Genomic DNA, 20,498 nt, shown 5'->3' with positions numbered 1-20,498 from the left:
AAGTGCTTACTGGACACCTGTAGTAACTCTTATATGTGCATAATTTCTGAAAACTCATGGGTTTAACAACTTTTCTCACCCAGTTTTCAAAAAGGAAAACTAAATGCATGCACAGTCTAACTACTCAGTTCTTAAGGTAAGCGAGTGCCACCTAGTGTTACATTTCTGAAACTACTAAGCTTTGAATTTGAAATAGTTATTAACTCATTTCTTCAAAAATGGGTTACTGGTGGAGAAAGCACATGAACGCGATGTGTATGCGAAAATATGCAGCATAATCGAGTCATTCAGTGCACCACGCATTTTAGCATCACTGACTGCAGAATGCCTCGGAAGCTCTCCACAGGCTTCTCAGAAACAAATCAATGTAATGCTTGAACTGGACTGTTTATGCAATCCCCTTCCTTCCCAATATTTCCCATAACACAGCACTCCAAGAAACCGCTAACAGGTCGCTCATTGTGGTTCTACTCATAAAACTGTCATTTCATCGTGGTCCTCCTCCCAACCCCATCAGTTCATCGTGGTCTTCCTCCCAACCCCGTCAGTTCATCATGGTCCTCCTCCCAACACCATCAGTTCATCGTGGTCCTCCTCCCAACACCGTCAGTTCATCGTGGTCCTCCTCCCAACACCATCAGTTCATCGTGGTCCTCCTCCCAACCCCATCAGTTCATCGTGGTCCTCCTCCCAACACCATCAGTTCATCGTGGTCCTCCTCCCAACCCCGTCAGTTCATCGTGGTCCTCCTCCCAACACCGTCAGTTCATCGTGGTCCTCCTCCCAACCCCGTCAGTTCATCGTGGTCCTCCTCCCAACCCCGTCAGTTCATCGTGGTCCTCCTCCCAACCCCATCAGTTCATCGTGGTCCTCCTCCCAACACCATCAGTTCATCGTGGTCCTCCTCCCAACCCCGTCAGTTCATCGTGGTCCTCCTCCCAACCCCGTCAGTTCATCGTGGTCCTCCTCCCAACACCGTCAGTTCATCGTGGTCCTCCTCCCAACACCGTCAGTTCATCGTGGTCCTCCTCCCAACACCATCAATTTGTCATGTTCCTCCTACCAACAGCATCAGTTCCTCTTTCTCCCCAGTCCTCTTTCTCTTTCTTCAGACCAATTTTCATTCTAACCCCTGCATTTGACAATATCTATAGTATTCTTGAGTACGACAATGACTTCTTTTGGGAGAGTCTGAAGGAATATAAAGATGGTGTATAGTGCATGAGGTTTGCCCCCCAGCTGACAATACAGAATGGGCCCTGAAGAGGGGTAGGGGACCTGAGTCAAGATGGACCGTACCAACGATCTGTCTCATTTCACCATAGAAAGCACATGCAATTTGTGGTGATTGATTTTTGATATGTCAATTCACCACAAATCAGAATCACCTGAGTGGCACCTACCTGAAGAATTGTCATGATTTACCTTCATTGATGTAGGAAGACCAACCCCTGGTGTGGGTGACACCTTCCTGTGGCAGCCCAGATTGCAAGGGGCCTGGTCAAAGGAAGATCACTGATGTTTTGCTTGTTTGGCCTTTCCTCTAACCTCATTTAAACGGTTGATGCTAATGATGATTCCTTAGATGATACCAGAGCCAGTATCACCAGGCTTCTGTTTTCCACCAATGACCAGCACTTTTCCAGGAACTTTCCTGGTTTGGGGTACTGGGCTGAGACTGCATAACATCTGACATGAGGGCTGAGCCACTATGAGTTTGTCATCCTCTCCACTATAGGACAAGCACAGTAAGAATAACCCAAGAACTGGCACTCCCATCCTTGGGACAAAACAACTATGGGGTCCTCAGCCTCCCAAGGATGAGATAACTGTAGTTACTAGTTTAACGTGAATCTAGTAAGCAGTGTGCCTCCCTGCTCTCTGTCTCGGTGCCTGCCTTCACTCCCCCCAGCCCTGCCGCCATGATGAACTACAACCTGTAAGCCAAATGAACCCTTCCTCCACAAAGCTGCTTTTGGTCATAGTGTTTATCACAGTGAAGGAAAGCAAACAAGAATACAATGCAATCAACATCTGGTCTGCTCTAGAACATCTGTGAGCCTCATAGCTAGAACTTGTGTTTATGAACGGAAAACGACCTTCTGACTTACGAATGAACCAGCAGTTCTCCAGTTCTCCCTCCACAACTGTCCCTGGGCCTGGCAGTTCTGCTTCCCACTTCTGCCAAGGGAAGGTCAGCCATATCTGTTTTTCTGTGCACTGTCTTGCTCTTTCATGCGGCCTCACACCCTGAACATGTGTCTAGGAGGTTTGTAGCCTACCTCAGACTGTCCATCCCAGGGGTAGGGACACAGTAGCACGCCGCTGCAGTGCCAGAATGAGTGATGGTTTCAGGCCAAAAAAAAATGTTTTAAAAAGCTAGACTTTGAACAAAACCCAAGAGAAAGCCCAACACCCAAGAGAAAGTTCCGGATTCTGTTTCTAGCAGGCAGGCAATGGTCACCACCATCTTCACTTCACAAAAACAAGAGCAAAACAAGCAGGGGGTGGGAGGAGAAGGATAGAAGCCTCTAAGGCATCAGTGGGCACGGTGGACCGCTGATGGGGTTACATCTCAGCGGTGGATGGTTTCTCTCTCTTTTTCCTATTCTAATCCTCTTCAGCTTTCTTTTAATGAATGGAACCATGCGTATTCTCTGAGACTTTCTCTGCCTTTAGCCTTAGTCACTGTTCTCTGGATTTGCCCCCATCCAGCACGTGTTGCCGAACCCACCCCACAATGAATCGGGCTCCCTGCAGCCACCCCCTCTTTCCCTCCTTGGGGCCATCTAAGTTATTCTTCCCTTCCTATTCAAACTCCAGTGCCTTCGGGCCACCACCCACCTCAGAGGAAGGCTGCTGCTCTCCAGCCGGTCCTAGTTCATGCCCAGGGATTCTAGCAGTCAGCTGATGAGCGCCACCTGCTGTTTTCTGAAATCTACAGCAGCCTTTGCTTGTTAATGCAAAAGGTCTCTGGATGGTTGGGGAGTTCTGCAGTGTTTTCATATCCTTCCCCACTTTGCTCAAGCTGCCTGTGTAGTGAGGAGGCGAGCACATCAGAGAGATAGAAGACACACCTACATCATGCCCGTCCTTTCTATAGCTTGATTTTTAACGTAGGGTACCACTTAGAATGGAAAAAAGAAAAGACTTGAGATGTTTGAGCCAACTTCCTAGGGCTAGCTCTGCAGCTGTGTGCCCTAGGACTTCAGTTCCCTTTGCGCTGGGAGTTTTTAAATGCTGGGGGGCGGGGCTCGGTATGCAGGCTGTGACAGGAAGCGCTAGCAGTTCTAATAAGGTTTTAGTCCTGAACACGGATAGGGATACAAGTTCCATATACAGTACATGAACAGCAACTGCTAATCATCTATAAAAGGCAGAGACAGATGGGCTCTATCACTGATCCCATTCAACAACAACAAAAACTGCTTATCTGATAAAAGGGTGGATTTAGAGGCTTTTGATGAAGCCTTGCTCTGTAGCGTCACAGAATCGAACCACAAAAGTGCTATCCACATATACAGCAATGCAGTGTGCTGTCTCCTTGCCTTGTTATGGTCACCGTGAGTGCTGGGCTGGAAGCCATGAAATCTCTCCCAGTAATTAAACCAATAGCTACACGAGACAGAGTGCCGAAAAGGACACTATCCATTTTGTGTCCCGGAACGCTGATAGCACAGTAAGGGCACTGAATAGGGTCAGGCCGCTACAGCCACACAAATAAACACTGTTCCTATGTAGCCGGAGAGAGGCAAAAGGAAAGAGCTACCACTTGGCCAAGTTGAGAGCAGAGCAATAACTCATGTCCCTTGGTCTGTGGGCACTGATGGCTGTACTGAGAAGCCTGACTATAGATAACCCAGTGAGAAAGGCGAACTGCTGCGTGCTGAGTCAGCCACTATGGGAACAACAGATGTGAAATATATATATATATATATATATCACATGACTCAGCAAGGTTCAGAGCCCTCAGTACTTGTGGAGGCCTAGCGAGTCCCAGAAAAAAAAATTTGTTTTGTCTGGCTGTCATCTCTTGGAGGCCTGCTCTTTTCTGAAGAGGAAATGGGTGGGAGGGATCTGGGGGAGAGGGTAAGTGGGGGACCTGGGAGGGGTGGAGGGAGGGGAATTGGTCGGGATTTACTGTGTGAGAGACAAGTCTATTTTCAATTTTTAAAAAAGTTCACAAAAAAAAAAAAGAGAGAGAGAGATAGAGGGGAAATAAAAAGGAAGCAAGCAAATAAAGACATTTGCTTGCAGCCACCACTAGAGGGTGCTCACTGCGTTCATATCAAGTCTGGCTAGGTGGGCGAGAAAAAAGGCTGAAAAATAGCTAAAGCCATTGGTATTCTGATGCAATAGTCTTCCTGGTAGTGTCAATCAGCATCAAGAAAGACTGTTCTGCTTGGTTTTCCTTCCGTGGAGATTTCTGTGACTTATGTTGCCGTTAATATTCCTGGAGAGGTTTGAAGAAACATGTTTCTTTGCCTCAGTATGTTGAACACATGCTCCTGTCTGATGCTCTAAATCATTTAGTCAGTTATCCAGTTCCTTCTGAGGTTTGAGTTGCTGAGTTTATAATGCAGAGCACTGTCATTCTTGTTTTGTCCCCAAATGTCAATGTTTTATAAACATTTTACACGTTGAAAATTTGGTTGTACTGTATATTAAGGAAGAGTCCAAATTTACTACCAAATGTGAATGGCGTGTTTGAGCCATCTGATCATTCACCCATTCATACCTGTTTCTTATAAATATTCATCCTTTTTTCTTTCCATGTGAGTATCATATTTTCCTGATTACCACTGACATTGACAATTTTCCCATGCCATCTTCTGAAGAAATAGTTTTCAGTCATTTTATCGTGTGTATTAATTTATGTCTTTCTTACTTTTTAATTTTTATGAAATACTTTCACACAATAACTCATTCTCATTTATAATTGGAAGTATTTCCTCCCAGGGTGGATTTTCATTTTTAATATTTTTAATATCCTTTTCAGTTATGAAAACTGTTCTAAATTGTTTCATTTGTTATTGATGCTTTCTTTTTTAGTTTTCATTTTCTATAAATTCTCAGTCTGAGAACCTTGAATTAAAACCTAGCTTTTACCATTTACCAGATTTTTACTATAAAAGATATTGTTATAAAAGAGTAAAAATTATTTTTAAAATGTGGTACCTATACTCATGAAAAGGATTTGTCTTGCATTTGTGACCATGTTTGAAACTATACGTCATTGTGTTAAGTGAAATAAGCCGGCACTGAGTAACAAGTAAAGCTTGACCTTCCATAGACGGAATCTAAAGCCCTCCATCCCACTGATGTTGAGGGTAGAATAGCAGTTACTTCAGGTTAGGACCCTTTAAAGGAACAGGTATAAGGAAATGTTGAATGGTGGCCATCTAGATACTGTGAGTACCCACTGTTCTAGTGGCTTCCATACTCCCAGAAGCGTGGCCCATTAAATTCTGTTTACAGCATTCTAGGGCTCCAGTTGCTCACAGCTCCACAGATTTTCCAAATGACTCCCGCAAATAAGTTCTGAGGACCTGTGGACCACATGGTCAGGTTTATGGCAGGCATAACCCTACTTTCTAGTAACAAATTTCTAAGTTAGTTCTACTTCTTAATGCTGTGACTAAGCACTTGACAAGAAGCAATATAAGAGAAGAATTATTTTTAGCTCAAATCTGAGGTTCGAGTCCATTGTGGCAAGAAAGGCATAGTGAACCTTGAGGCTGCCTACTCAACATCTGGGTGAATAATGAGGCAGAGAAAGGAGAATTCTGGCACTTGGCTTCATTTCTGTTTCCTCTTTATTCATTCCAGTACTTCAGTCATAAGGTGGTGACCTGGTTAGTTTGGTTGTCGACTTGATACAACCTAGAATCACCTGGAAGGAGGAAACCTCAACTGAAAACCTCTCTCCCTCAGGTTGGCCTGTATTAATGCCTGTGAGAGATTGCCTTGACTGATGTTTGATATATAAAGACCGCACCCTCAATGAGTGTCATCATATCTAGGCAGGTTGGCCAGGCTATATGTGAAAGATAGTTGATCAATGCACAAAGCTAGCCAGTAAGCAGTATTCCTCCATATGTTCTACTTCAGTTTGTGCATACGTTCTAGCCTTGACTCCCTCAATGATAGATTATGACCAATAAGTAGAAGTGTAAAGAAACCCTTTCCTCCCCTGAGATGGTTTTATTATTACCACAGCAATAATAAAACAAACTAGACCAGATGCCATCACCCATATTTAAGACTTGTCTACTTAAATTAATTTTCTCTAGAAACACTTTACTGAACATACCCAAACTTGTGCCTTACTAGTATCATAGGTATTTCTTTTTTTTTTTCTTTTTTCTTTTTTTGGTTTTTTTTTTTTTTCGAGACAGGGTTTCTCTGCAGCTTTTTTAGAGCCTGTCCTGGAACTAGCTCTTGTAGACCAGGCTGGCCTCAAACTCACAGAGATCCGCCTGCCTCTGCCTCCCGAGTGCTGGGATTAAAGGCATGTGCCACCACCGCCCGGCTCACAGGTATTTCTTAATCCTATCAAGTCCATAAACAAAATCAAACACGTCACAGAGTGGCTGGAGGAAGGAGCAGAAATGGAGATCCCAAGGAAAAGTGAAGTTAATCCGGTGATGGATGGATGAGGGCTTTTCTTCAAATTCCCACTGCCCCATCATCAGCACATTTCTGTACAGGTTAAAGCCTCCAAAGGCCATTTTATTCTGCAACAGTTTCCTTCTGATGAGAGCTGCTCTAGAAATCTTGAAAATAAAGGCCTTAACAGGTTCAGAAAATATCATTTCTTATGCCTTTTCCAAAGACTGAAACCAGCGCTTACATTCTGGTATGAATACCGTAAATTAAGTGGCACCCAAACAGGGGAAATAAAAGGAAAATGTCTGCACTAAACATACGTACTTCCAAATTCAGTAGGAGACTGTCTTTAGTCAGTTACTGAAAGTATCTGTTCCTCAGGCACATCAAGAGCAGCTGTGAGTAGGTCCTTCACTGCTTTAGTTATATCGTTGAGTGATTGGTAATATAAACTCAACACTTCTTAATGTGAACACAAGCTGTCCTGTGGACAGCCGTCAAAATATGGGAGGCCATCTGGTTTGGGAGGAGCGTTTAACAAGTTTGTGTTGTTCCATCATTGAAGAGGGTGATAGTCTCTCAGGTTTTATTCAAAGTGGCTGCTCTATGTTTCCTAGAACGTCTACTTATAATTTCAACCTAGTAACAGCCGCTCCTGAAGTGACGACAGCTGTGGAGTAGAGCTACCAGCAAGCTCTCTCCGAGCCATGTCTGACTTTCCCAGAGTCCTGGTCATGGGGATTACTGACAAATGAGGAGCAATTCATCTTGGAAAGAATGGGGACCCTAGGTATATTTACTGAGCCAATTCAGTGGCCAGCTGGGACACTCACAACTTCCATAAGCCCATAGCAACCCCCGTAGTACTAAATATGCCTCTTTCATACAGGGATTATTTCACAAGCTAAGCAACTTGGATACACTCAGAGTAGCAGTCATACATCACATCCCTTAGTGATGCAGTCCAATCCATCATTCAGAAAGTATTGTGAATCGCTTCTCGGCCTTTTGGCTAAGATCAAGTGTAGAAAGTATTGTGAGTATCATTTAGTTTTTTCCAACGCATAGGGCTACTGTTTTTTTTTTCTAGTTGAACTGTACTGAAAGCTATTCAAATCTACCAGGAGTCCCAAAGCCTATGCTGTGGTTTTCAAACCAAGGTTAATAAGCTGTTTTGCTTCAGCTACTATTAGCAACATTTCAGGCTTCTCTTAATAATGGAAAGGGATCAGGCATTCTCTAACATGAGAAGGGGAAAGGTATTTTTCCAGATTTCAGATGATTTGAAAAACTCTTGCCCTATAGATTGATTGTCTAATGGGATGTTCCTGGACTGGTTGGTCATGGGTATCAGAGGGAGAACTTTCCCTATACCCAAAATTCAGGTAGGAAACCTCAAAAATTCTAAGATCCCAGTCTGAAAATAGCTTAGACTGATTAATTTGGAGAAAAGGAAAACATACAGAAATCAGAACGTCACCACAATATAATTCTTGATAACCTAAAAGGTATTGCCTACATTTCTGTTTTTTCTTCTTTTTTTTTCTTCTCTTCATTGAGAATCTCACATAGGACAACCTAGAAATGAACTTCTCATATAACATAGGATTATCTTCAATATCTGATCCTCTTGTCTCTCCCTCCAAAGTGTTAGAATTGCAGACATGAGTCACCGCAGCGCCAGCTTGGGTTTCCTTTCTTCAAGAGGTTGTTTTAGTCTTCCATGGAGGTTTCCACCTAAGGTAGAGGGACCAAAAGGGTAACTTCCTGCATGTTCCTAGTGAGTCCACAGCTGACAGCTGCAACTTTCAGGGAAACTTGAATGGATGGAGTACATCATAAGGGTTTATCTGCCTTTCTGTGGATTTGACTCCTGGACACTGATTTCTCCATGCACGTCTGTCTGTGTGTTTATCTGAGCCAGTGTCTCACTATATAGCCATGGCTAGCCTGGAACTTCCTTATGTAGACCAGGATGGCCCATAGCTCACAGAGCTTTGACTGCATCTGCCTCCCAAGTGCTAAGATTAAAGGTCAGTGCCACTGCTCCTGATTTTTCCACGTCTTTGCCATAATTTATTTTCCTCATAGATTAGATTGCCCTCAGCATCTGGTTTATCATAAATTAGGCAAACTTGATAAAGTTATAAACTCTATGCATAAGTTTGCTTCAGCTATTTGTCTTGCTGCCACAGGCTGGGCATGATAACCACTCTTTTTGCATGAGTCCAGCTTCTGGGAGCTTTCATATCTCCTGATAAGTGCTTGCATCCATTGGATTAAAAATGAGAAACACTCTCTGTGTGTGCCCCTGGCACGACAATTAAATGGCATACCTTAAGTCAGTTTTAATGTTAGAGTTTTTATCTTGTGAAGGTTAAATGTCCATCATTCAAGCTTCTGAGCAAATGTACCTGCCAAAAAGAGATTTTAATTAGTAATAGACTTTAGACTCACTGTCTCATATATATTATGGAATTTACCATGATCCATGAAGCTGGATTTTAAATGTTTTATTCCATTTCTTATTTTGTGTGTGTGCATGTGTGTGTGTGCGTGTGTGCGTGCGTGCGTGCGTGCGTGTGTGTGTGTGTGTGTGTGTGTGTGTGTGTGTGTGTGTGTGTGTACAAGTAAATTTGTGGGAGTCAGTTCTCTCCTTCCACTATGTGTGTTGCTGGAACTTGACTTGGGTTTTCAGGCTCGGGGCAGGCACCCTACCTTTGTCCCATGAGTCCTCTTGTCAGCCTGGAGCCATTTTCATCCAGGAGGGGCTTGCAGTCTTGTGGTCAAATAGCTGGGCTGTCAGCCCTAGCTAGTGATAAAAGACAGCATCAAGGACTTCACACGTTCATTGTACAAAGTAAGAGCTCAGTTCTTGTGGGCAGCAGGAAGTAGCTGGGCTTAAAGCTAGTGTTCTTTGAAAGGTCCAATTAAGTGGTTTAACGAGATAGACTGATTTGCCCAGTTCCCTGGTATTAAGTCAGTATCTTCAATTTTGTTCAAAGAGGTTTCAAGCTTGATGTCGTGTACACAGCGATAGGTTGTTCAAGTGGTCGTTTGGTAACTTGCTTTTGCACATCACAAAATAGCTCGTCCTGACTGGATACAAGGAAAGCATCCTTTGGCCACTTGATTTAATCGATTTCAGAAATAAGTTACAAATTAGGAAACTTCACTCAGCCACCAAAGAACTCCCAGAATGAGATCTTTGCCATTCACGTTTATACAGTTTATATGTCTTCAAAATGTAAGGCAAGCTCAAAGCAAATGCTATCAATCAGGGTCAAAAGCTTGTAATCCCAGCTGAGACAGAAAGATGACCATGAGATCGAGGCCATATAGATAGCTGTCTTGTGCTACAGACTGAGTCCCAGTCAAGCCCAAGCTGCAAAGTTGTGAGCCCTTATCTCAAATATGCAGTAATAATAATAATAATAATAATAATACAATAAAATGAATTAAAGCAATTCAGTGTTCTATTGGGCAAATTGAAGCTTCAAAATCTCTGTAAAAGTGGGAGGCAATCACCGTGAGTGAGATGAGGGAGTAATGAGGGCTGGATGTCATCAACATATACTACACAAGAAAATGTCATGATGAAACCCTCTATTATGTGCAACCAATATACACGAATAGGTTTTTTGTTTGTTTTAGAAAAAAAGCAGTCCTGTGTAAAGTCTCATGAGGAGCCATTCTTATCTTCCCCAAGTTAAATAGCTGTATCCTGCCATTCCCAGAATGCCTCACAACTGTGAAGATTCCAGAGACCTCAGTGTTGGCAAGAACCTTTTTTATAGTCACTCATTGACTTTTATTGACTTGACTGTAACTGAAATCCCAAACAACTTGTTCTTTGCAAATCTGTGTTTATAGAAGAAGACACCATAGACCCCACATTCAGTAGAGTGACTAAGAGTCTGAATGGTGTTTTCTAGTAAAAATTTGTAAATTGAGCTAATGATCAGCCATTTATATACTGTAGAAGGGCCCCCTGACTTATTTGCAGCCTTCTCAAATCTTTAGCCAATATCTCTCTTCAGATCCTACGTAAGCATAAGAATCTGTGCAATACTTCCAAACTGTATCAAGACGGATTTTTGACTTCAGAGTCTGTTCATTTGAAGGCAAAAATAACCATGACTCACAGTCTAGGGAAATGCAAAAGGAAGCGTTTTTTCAGAATGAGGACAGTGAACCATTTACGCTCTGCTGGTGAAGAGTTCAGAACAGTATGAGGATATGAGCTGAGTCAACTTTTAGGAAATAGATATATGACTTCTGGGTTATGCATTATCCCTGCTCTGTGAAACTGGCAGCATCAAAGGGGAGAGTACAGGGCTTCAGTAAACACTACCTGAAAGTACCAAGAAAGACAATAGATTAAGTACAAAAACTAGTTTAACTGAAAAACTCTGTCAATGGAAATTGTAAAGTAAGGCAATCTGTATCTGAGTTTTACCTTGAGATTGTAAAAATTCTTTTGTTCAGACCTAGTGCTTGGTGCCTCTACTATAAAAAGGTGGGTTCAGAATTCAGCCTTTGCCACAGCCTTACAAAATCCATCTCTTGCTGTGGTCTCAGCTAGCTGATAAGCTTTTTGTGCTTTGTGGAGATTTTTATTTTATTTTTATTTTCCTGGATTCTGGTTTCTGGAATAAAGTTTGCTTCAGGTTTATTAGACTTTCATGGTCTGTCCCCATCTTTGCACGACCCCCACCCCATACCCAACAGACAGTACAAGCATCCAACTCCTTAGCCAGTGTATTAATAGACTAACCAGCTGAAGGAAAATCCCTTGAAGAATAAAAGCTCACATATTCTATCCGTTCTATTGCTCTACAGAAGCCCACCTAATCCTTTTTGTTACAGGGATAAGGGGCCTTGAAATTACATCACTTTTACTTGCATTTGCTACCTCTCTGGAAGGGATATGTGAGCAATAAGTTTGTATAATAAGTTTACACCTAAAGTGAAACTGAACATTCTAGTGTGTGTTCTTTGGAAAGATCCAAATTGCATGCTTATCTGCTAGACTGCACTCCAGGGGTTGTAGAAAAGCCTGCCCAGGGATTTCCTGGAGCTTGTAGAGATAAGTACAATTCAATTAGCCTATTGGGGTTTGTGTTGACCAAGAGCTTATTGTCTTATATCCTATTATCAGTTGTTCTGGGTCTTCTATGAAGAAATAATGGTTGGAGCACCGTTAGTCACTAGTAGCAAAGTAATCCTCTGCTCCTGCTATCTGATACTCTGGCTATTTATCAAGCCTGTGTTTGTTTGTGCCTGGGGGCAATGACTTTTCTAATGACCTTTCCATTATAACAAACACAATGATTTTTCCCTGAGGGCATTACCAATTTCCCTGTAGTTCCAGATCTACATGTTGACCAGGAATGAAGAAGGTAGCTTGCTCAGCTCAACCTTCTTCTCTTCCAGATCATTAGAAATTTGATAGGCTGTGGTGATGGGCTGGGAAAGTTTTCTGCCTATAGGCCCCTTTAGTGGAAAAAAAAAAGAAATTTCAATAAATCCAAAGTCACTCAAGTAGAACAAAAACACAAATATGAGCTGTACTTTTTTTTCTCCAGCACTACCTTAGCCCCCTACTAGTTCATTGAATGTTCTGTTCAAAAGTGAGAGGAGGGAAGCATTTTAAGCATCAGCAGCAGTTGGAGGAGTGGCTGGAACTGCCCCTGTCTGTGCAGTGACCACGACACCTACAGGAAATATAGCTGCAAATCTGGCTCAGGTTCTCTCTACTGCATCTCTCAAAACCTTTTTATACAACGATGGGAAGGCACAGAAACTCAAGGGATCTCATCTGGCTGGTTAGAGTATGGGCCCATGGACCCGACTATCCTACCACTTTAGGATTTCCTGTCAGATTCCACCTCAGTGGCAATTGCCCTGTTTCCCTAGGATCCTTTGATGGATCTTAAATAGGAAGACTGCTTCATTCTCACCAACACATCAAAGAGATCATCTCTCTTGATGCTCCAGCATCTCCTTTGACTGAGAAAGCAGCAAAATGAGGGACATCAAAAGAGGATGGAGGACCTACTGAGAGAAGAGGAAAGGTAGGGTTCAAAGTTATTGGCAATAGTCTTTACTCAGTTTCAATATCCCTATGGTCAGTCAGCAGGGATTTTGGCATTGATGTCTGGGATGCTTGTTATGTAAATTTGGCTCCTCCCTTAGAGCAACCTTTACTGTGCACAGCTCATAAAACACTGAACATATAACTACCCAATACATGCGTTTCTGAGTTTTTGACAAAAATAATTCTAGCTGTAAAATAGTATAGAAACCCTATAAACTATCCAGAGACCACCTCTCCTTTTCATCTGGTGCATATTTAGGCTGTGTAATAATATTATAATATACCATCTTTTCCTTAGGCTCACAGCTATAATTAGACTAGTCACCTGGAATTCTCCCTAAGGACCTCCTGGCAGTACAGCTGACATTTCCACAGCTACACAAATTGCAAGAGTGACCTCCCAGACACCTTGTCGTCTCAATGTTTATCTCAGCTCTTTTTACATTTGGCCCCATACAAATTACCTCAGCCCAACACTTCCGGAGGTAACCGAAACACAAAAGAAATAAGAAGGGCTGGAGAGGAAGATAACTCAGTGGTCCAGAGGACTCACTGCTCCTGCAGAGGACCCAGGTTCAGTTTCCGACATTCACATGGCAGCTCACAATCATCCGTAATAACTCCGGTTGCGGGGGATCTTGATGCCGTCTTCTGACTCCCCCGTTTCCTGCATACACATGATAGGCATGCATGCGCACATACATGCACATAAAATTAAATAAATAAAAGTTAAAAAGGAAACCAATCTTAGTTCTAATAAAAATTCGAGTTTCCTCATCAAAAACATATCACCTAAGCCCACAGTAACTCCAAAGAGCTCAGACAACAAAGAACCAAAAAAACAAGCAACAAATGACAACAAAAACCCCACAATAAAATTTCAAGATTTATTGTTAGTGATAGATGGCGTTATAGATAGACCACTCCAGAGTTCATAGACAAGGGACAAAAGCAAATTTGCCATGTTTGGTAGAGAAAGCATTTAAGGTGGCCAAACTCTAAAGCAACGGAGCTCAGCCTTCCTAATGCTGTGATCCTTTAATAAGTTCTTCATGTTGTGATGACCCCAACCATAAAATTATTCCATTGCTACTGCATAATTGTAATTCTGTTACTGTTATGAATCATATTGTAAATATATGATATGTGTCCCCCAGAGTGGTCGCAACCCATGGGTTGAGAACCAGTGCTCTCAAGGCTGGTAATTAAAACACTGACTTCTCCCTGTCACTAAATAGAGCAGAAGTCAGCTAGTATTAGCCAACATGCAAAGTTGAGAAAAAGTCCTTGGAATAAAGGTGATTCCCATCAGTACATGGGACAATTCGCTCATTTTTCTCACTTTGAGGACATATTATTGTGAGTCGTTCAACTTCCCCACAGAGTCTTATAAAAGTTTAACTTATAAAAGTTGCTTTTCCCCACAGAGTCTTGAGGCAAAGCCAGTAGTGTGAGGTCCAAAGGACTAGGGCCAGCCACTTAAGTACACAGATTAAAGAGACAAGTAGTGTAAGCACGGAAGGCACAGAGTGGAGAGTGAGTTAACACACCAAATGGAAGGTGTATAGTTGAAGGGCATGGTGACCCCATAACCACTTGCAGTGCCCTCATGTAAGCGTCTGAGTACTGACAGAAGTGTATTGTGCTTGTACTTATTTATTTAATGTTCATGTATATAACTGTTGGGATCCACGGCCCAAGTGTGGAGGTCAGAGATCAGCTACTTGTAGGAGCTGGGTGTTCTTTCCACCACATAGAAAACCGAACTCATCAAGCTGGCACATGGCCGTACCCACAGAACAGCCTCAGCTGTCCTCAACAGAAATTAAATGGAGAAAGAATTGAGGCAACAGATAAGGATAATTAAGCATTCCGGGGGAAGGTATGGACTGGTTGACAATTATCAGAGCTCTTGTTCTCTAGGGTACTCCAAACAAGTTATAATTGTTATCACCACTCCAGTGGAATAGTCTGACTTCCAAAAGATAATTGCTTCTATATAGCACTCAGCCTCAACATAACAAACAAACAACATCATTGGGCAAAGATCTCTCCAGGAAGAATTAAGGCTGCTTGCCCATTTTAGTCCCTCATCATTAAGGTCTCTATTGATCAGTGCTGTTACTCCTGAGATTCAAAATGATTACTAGAAAAAAATTAATACAAGAATATGCTAAAGATGGAAACACAGAACCATATAAGGGTAAGATAGAACTCAGATGGCGGTCATTGCTCTCCTTCAGCATGAAGACACCAACTAAATATGATGCACACTTTTTATTTGGGGACTGTAGTATGCATACAACTTTCATTAGAGAGACACCCTGAGACTCTAGACAAGAGTCTGTGAGTCTCTGAGGTTCCTGCCTTGAGCCTGTATGTTGCACCATTAGCTGTTCCAATTCATGTATAGCAGTTGTTTCTTCCCAGTTGTTAGCTAAAATCTTACTTTTTTCTTCTGGGCATTTTCTTGCATATATAATCAGATTATCTGCAGCAATGACTGACATAAACCTTATAACATTAGTGGGAGTGATACTGTTTGCCTGAGGGTCATCTAAAACAATGATGGAATCGAGTCAGTATCTTGTATGCTAAGCATAGACCCTACCTACCACTAAACTACAGCACCAGCCTCACACCTTAATTTTGGCATGTAAATGTGTGTCCATGAGCTTAAAGACGATAGTTTTTACTGCTTCAGTCCAAGTTCATTCCGACGTATTTCCCAGCTCATGCACCATCTCACTTTTCCCTCCTCTTACCACAGATTATCTGCTCCAGAAAGTTCTCCCTTGTTTTGATACATTCCTGTTTTTATCCTTTCTCTATGGATCCCCCATGTAAGTTGGATTCTATTGGCATCTACATACATTTCTGACCCTGCATCCTCCTACATGCGGCTCACTCTCTACTCCGTCCAAGCCTGTCTTCTGACTACTGCCTTTGTCCCTCTCGCCCACTCCCAAACTACAGCTCTTGTTTATTGTTGACCTTTATGCTCAGGACTGCTTCCCACAAACATTCATAAACTTCCTCATTTCATTGCCTCAAAATCCTATTCCCAGAAGGGCTTTCTAGTCCATAAGGAGGTTGGCTTTGTATCTACATGTTACATCGTCAGCTAGTCAGTTCTTGTATAGATATTTACTGTTTTTGAAAGGTTTTATTTTAGCCTTATTGTTTTTGAATAATTTCTATTTATTATCAAATTATTTGCAGCAAGGAATGTTGAATTAACATGTATATTTACATTTTTATTCACTCTGTGTGTGTATGTGTGTATCAGCAAACAAAATGCTTGAATTTTCTCCTCCCCAATGAATCAGAATGAACTTCAAATGTTTGCTGCAGCATAAAAACACCCAAGACTTTATACAATTATTTTTTTTCCAATAGGAGTGTCAGATTGACATTCCAAAAAACTGTTTTTCTTCTAGACATAAGAGCATCTGATTTTTAGAAGTTACTTTATAGGTCTCTAAAACACAAATATAAGTGTGTATGCTTAAATATCATTGAAATAAAAAACTATTCTGTTTGTTCAAGTGAGGATACCCAAACTAGCGTTCTGGGGAAGTTTTTGTCATCTACTTACAAATGATGAAATTACATATTTTCTACATTAACTGTAGTTAGATACAAGCTAAATGAAAAATAATAGTAATCAATAGAAAACACAAGCTTTGGATATTTAGAAATGAAGGCCATGAGGCCATCGGCCAAGCTTCATTGGGAGTGATCACTCCCAATTTTGAAAGACTACCACTAAATAAACCATTCTCTGCCTTGCACAGGGGGTGGAAATGCCCTTTGTCCTGAACTATAAATATGCTGAAGAGGAAATATGGTGCTTCAAAGCTTCATTTGGTCGCATGCATTCATTTCCTGAAGTTCTCTGTGCCCGCTCTCTAAACTTGCCACTTAGTGTTCAAAGTTAACTGTTTTTCTTTTTCTTCACATTTTCTCATTGTCACATTTTTTATGTGGAATTGTTAGAGGCATCAGAATGTTATCTTTCTTGTGATTTTAATATACTACAAGGAAAATGAATGTTTGCCAGGTATTTGCTGCCTACGTAAATGATGTGCAAATAACTGAGTGAGAATCCTAGAGATACAGTGGTAAACACACACTGTAATGTTTTTCAGGAGCTGGGATAAGGTAGGACAGAAAGAAAGGGATGGAGATTATCAAGTTCAGATGCAGGACACGGGTTTAGCATGTATGAGGTCTTGTGTTCAAGTTGTTAATACCCATGTGTGTGCACACACACACACACTACTACACACATACATAACCCATTCACACATTACATATACACACATATCATACACATACCATTTACATACATACACAAACCATTTATAAACACACTACATACACAAATATACACCATATGCATACATACACCAGCTACACACATGTGCAAGACAGACAAGCAAAGAGACATGCATCATAAAATAAGCACACACACACAGACACACACGCACACACATACACAAGAAATTTTTAAATTCAAGGTGAATGGTTCTGAAAGCACTTTTGGAGAAGCCAGGGTTATTGTAAAGAATCTAGGCTAAGCTCTTGAATGGAAATGACTTTTAGCTTCAACCAGAAAAGGCATGAAGCTTAGCATAGTAGCTAGGATAGTGACAGGCAGAGGAGTTGTCCTGACAGTTTTAAGGCAGCTTCAGAGACATGGAAAATCAAAGAGCACATTAGGAGCGCAGGTCGTCCCTTGTGTTGGGTTTATCATGATGTGTACGGGTAGACAGTGAGGAGACCTGAGTGCTTCTCCTTCAGGCTACCAGGCTACTTAAGCAATGAACTTCAGAGAATTCACGTTTCTCCAGGAAGTTCATGCTGGAGGTCAAAAGAGCTAATGGCCTGTCACCCGCGAGAGATTTCACACCATTCTGGAAGCTTCTCTCACAGTTAAATTAACACACACACACACACACACACACACACACACACACACACACACACATATCTCCTGGCTTTACTTCGCCTTTGCCCTGAAATTGTAACACTGCCACAGGAAAAAGACAGAAACGAAAAGTCTTTGCTGACTTTGCCCAGTGTAAATACATTTGGTGTTAACAATTTATATTTCCTAATTAATTGCAAAATCCAGAAAAAATGATGTGTTTGGCACGGATCTGAGGACCCTGTCACAGTCCTAGATTAGTAAGAAACTTTGAGGATAAAAACCAGTCATCTGTGGTTTCTGTCCTTTGTGTTGTTTGTTTGGTAAAACTTTATTTCGTCTTTGAGAATTTCATACATGTATACAACATGTTCTGATCATGTGTATTCCCATTCCCTTTCCTCTCACCCTTCCCACATCTCCAACTATGTTTCCTGCCCAATTTCATTGTAGCTCCTCCTCCTGCTGCTTTGTTAAAATATCTCATTTATTCTAATTAGTGTTGCCCTCATGTGCTTTAGTGTAGAGCACTGGGTCACAGTCAACCTCCCAAGGTCTGTGGCCTTGGATAGAAGTCACTCTCACCAGTCAGGAACTGCCAATAATGTCATTGTTAGAAGTGGGGGCTTGTGAGCCCCTTCCTCAAGTTATTCTTTGTTTAATATGCTAGCTATGTGATTTTCATGCATACAAGCTTGGAAAATCAATGTGCTAGCACATGGGTTTTCAAATGACTTTGGTTAATACCATAACATATTTTAAACATATATATTGAAGGAGACAAGATAGGATAATGGGGAAAATATAATAAAAATATATTAAATATATGTTCATGTGTAAATATGAATATATATTAACTATTGAAATATATTCCTATGTACACATAGTAGAACTCTCTCTCTCTATATATATATATATACATATATATGTACATATATATATGTATATATATATATATATATGTTTTAAATTTCAAAACAGAGTTTCTCTGGGTAGCCCTAACTGTCCTAAAACTCACTCTGTAGACCAGTCTGGCCTTGGATGTAGAGATCTGTTTGCCCCTGCCTCCCAAGTGCTGGGATTAAACGTGTGCACCACTACCACCAGACATAGAAAGAACAAATTTTTTTTTAAAAAAAGTATATATCATTCATCAACTTCAAATTAAACATCTAAATGATTTCTTTGTAAGTATTAATAAACCTAAATGGTACAACTTCCAATTTTTTTGTTTATTCTGGGGATCAAATACAGGATCTTATACCTGATAGAATAGTGCTCAACCACTGAGCCCAGCTTTTTTTAAGTACATTCAAATGCTAACAACAGCTTCATGCTGAGGAGATCAGGAGGGAACCTAGCAGGATGGAAGAGGAATCTGATAAAAGTGAAGAACTTCTGCTCCCCCAGAGGACAGTAAACATCAAACAAAGAAAATACACCCGAATGCAACAGCTCTGACAATGTACAGGATATACTGATTCTAATAGGTCTGCTAAAGCCTTTTCACAGGAACTACCAAATTCTAAGGAGACCCTTGTGCTCCTCCCTTCAACTCTCAGACCCCTGTGCCTGTTCCAGACTCTGCCATGCTCACCATCACTGTGTTTTCTGCCCCTGCTTCTGAACAATGGGCATCACAGGAGCCTGAACTCCATTCTCAGCAGACCCCCAAAGAAAGGGAACAAATTCTTTGGCCCTATGCCAACCAAGAAATGTGAGTAGGGCCCAATAGTTCTGCTAGGCATAGGAAACTTTTCATACTGATATTCCCTCAACCACACCATAGAAAACCCAGAAAGCATTCTTTACAAACAAAACAAATAAAAAACAAAAAAATTCAAGAGGTCTTCCAGGTGGAATGTCTAACCCAATTTATATTTAAGCACAATCTTAAATATAAATTCCACAGACCTTTGTCTCCTTGTATTTGAAGGTTGCTAACCTCTGAGTTCCACTAACTAAAGAAACAGCAGAGTTAATCCCCTTTCGCATGCATGGTGGAAAATGAAGTTCTGTGTTTTAAATCTGTAGATAAAAACCTGCTTTATTCTTGAGCTGCATTCTTAGCCCCAAAATAATTTTTCCTACCCAGAGGAGGTCCCGCTATGATACCCAGGCATGGCTAGCTAACTAGCACTCCTAGTCACACTGAGCAATGTTGCCTTAGCCAGCCCAGTATGACAGGTGTGTACTGCCTAAGCCCACTTGCTTGCATGAAGCCCTAGGTTCATTCCTCAATACTATGCACACACACACACACACACACACACACACACCATTGGTGTGAAGGTCAGAGAACAACTGTTGTAGCTGGGTTTTTACTTTTCACCTTGTCAAGGCAGAGTCTTGCTCCAGTGCTATGCTCTCTACTCCCAAATAAGAGATGTAGGACAGATGAATAGGCCAAAAGAGTAGGAGAGAATGGCTAAAAAATGATGGGAGATAGACATCCTTCAGAAGGTAGGAAACATAAGAAAAGGGTTCCTAGCAGATGTCTTGGAAAGTATAGGACTACCTCTGTGAGCCTGATAGCCTGAGTTTAATTCCAAGAACTCACAGAAAGACCCAGATGTGATGAGCCCTACCTGTAACTCTGACACTCCTACAGCAAAAGGAGGCAGAGACAGGAGAAACTCCTAGAAGCTCACTGGCCAGCTATCTTGGATTTGAGTCAATTCTTATTGTCCTAGTTATTTCCAATTACTTTCCATGGGCACTGGTGAGCATAACAGATTTAGCAAAACTGGCCAAATGCTAGCACCAACAGAGCTTCTGGTTCAGCAAGACTGTTTCAAGAAAATAAAAAATAAAATCAAAGGCAGAGGGATCAAGAAAACACACATGGCGTGAACA

At 41.5% G+C, this 20,498-nt stretch overlaps 1 pseudogene; it reads left to right on the top strand.

Moving 5' to 3' along the window:
• The first annotated feature begins 7,601 nt into the window (after positions 1 to 7,601).
• Positions 7,602 to 7,730, top strand: LOC119799630 (annotated as a pseudogene).
• The last annotated feature ends 12,768 nt before the right edge of the window (positions 7,731 to 20,498 follow it).

The sequence above is a fragment of the Arvicola amphibius genome, chromosome 12 (assembly GCF_903992535.2).
Source record: "Arvicola amphibius chromosome 12, mArvAmp1.2, whole genome shotgun sequence".
In the NCBI taxonomy this organism is placed as follows: Eukaryota; Metazoa; Chordata; class Mammalia; order Rodentia; family Cricetidae; genus Arvicola; species Arvicola amphibius.
This window is presented reverse-complemented; position numbering and strand designations above follow the sequence as displayed.